Raw genomic sequence first — 1,363 nt, forward strand, 5'->3', positions numbered from 1 at the left:
CACAGACAATAGTTTAGTGGTTACCAGAGGGTAAGGGGGGTGGAGGGTGAGGGGAGGGAGATGTGGGTAAGGGGGATCAAATATATGGTGATGGAAGGAGAACAGACCCTGGGTAGTGAACACACAATGTGAGATATAGATGATGTAATACAGAATTGTACACCTGAAATCTATGTAATGTTACTAACAATTGTCACCCCAATACATTAAAAAAAAAAAAAAAATGAAAACAACCCTATGTATAATACCATCAAAAAGAATAAAACAACTCAGAATAAACTTAAGAAAAGAGAAGAAACATCTGTACAGTGAAAACTATAACATATTGAATAAATTAAAGAAGCCACAAATAAATGAAAAGGTATCCCATGTTCATGGGTTGGAATAACTAATATTGTTAAAATATAAGTTCTACCAACAGTGATCTACAGATTAAATGCAATCCCTATCAAATTTCCAATGGCATTTTCAAAGAAATAGAAAACAAATAATCCTAAAATTGATATAGCACCACAGAAGACACTGAATATCTAAAGCTATTTTGATAAAGAAGAACACAGCTGACTTTCGGCTGGGAAGAACCCAAGGTGCCAGCTTCCTTACGTCATCCCAAATCTGCGTTCATCTGACACTAGCGGCCTCCACCATGCAGTTTGACCCCAACGAGACCAAAGTCATGTATCTGAGGGGCAGTGATCGGGAAGTTGGTGCCACATCTGCCCTGGACCCGAAGATTGGCACGCTGGGTTTGTCTCCAAATAGGTTGGTGATGACTTCACTAAAGTAACTGGTGAATGGAAGGGTCTGAGGATTACAGTGAAACTGACCATTCAGAACACACAGGCCCAGACTTAGATGGTATCTTCTGCCTCTGCCCTGATCATCAAAGCCCTCAAAGAACTGCCAGTAGACAGAAAGAAGCAAAAGACATTAAGCACAGTGGAAATACCACTTTTGATGAGATTGTTAACATTGCCTGATTGATGCGGCACCAGTCTTTATCTAGAGAACTCTCTGGAACCATTGAATAGATCTTGGGGACTGCCCAGTCTTGGGCTGTAATGTACCGCCACCCTCATGACATCACAGATGACATCAACAATGGTGCAGTGGAATGCCCAGCTAGTTAAGAACTACAAAGGAAAATATTTCAATTAAAGATCATTTGACAATGAAGGAGAAGGAGAAGCAGAAGAAGAAGAAAAAAGAAGATAGCTGAAAATATTACACTTTATGATAGCCTGTTGTCAAATTTAATTACAAAGCTATAGTAATCCATACTCTCTGGTACTAGCATCTAAACAGACACAACAGCAATGGAATAGTATAAAGAGCCCAGAAAGAAACCTACACATATGTGGTT

General features: G+C 39.4%; 1 pseudogene; it reads left to right on the forward strand.

Annotated features, from left to right (window-relative positions):
• The first annotated feature begins 598 nt into the window (after positions 1–598).
• On the forward strand, positions 599–1,130 carry LOC109437600 (large ribosomal subunit protein uL11 pseudogene; annotated as a pseudogene).
• The last annotated feature ends 233 nt before the right edge of the window (positions 1,131–1,363 follow it).

The sequence above is a fragment of the Rhinolophus sinicus genome, chromosome 18 (genome assembly GCF_057876585.1).
Source record: "Rhinolophus sinicus isolate RSI-liver-muscle chromosome 18, RSI-T2T, whole genome shotgun sequence".
In the NCBI taxonomy this organism is placed as follows: Eukaryota; Metazoa; Chordata; class Mammalia; order Chiroptera; family Rhinolophidae; genus Rhinolophus; species Rhinolophus sinicus.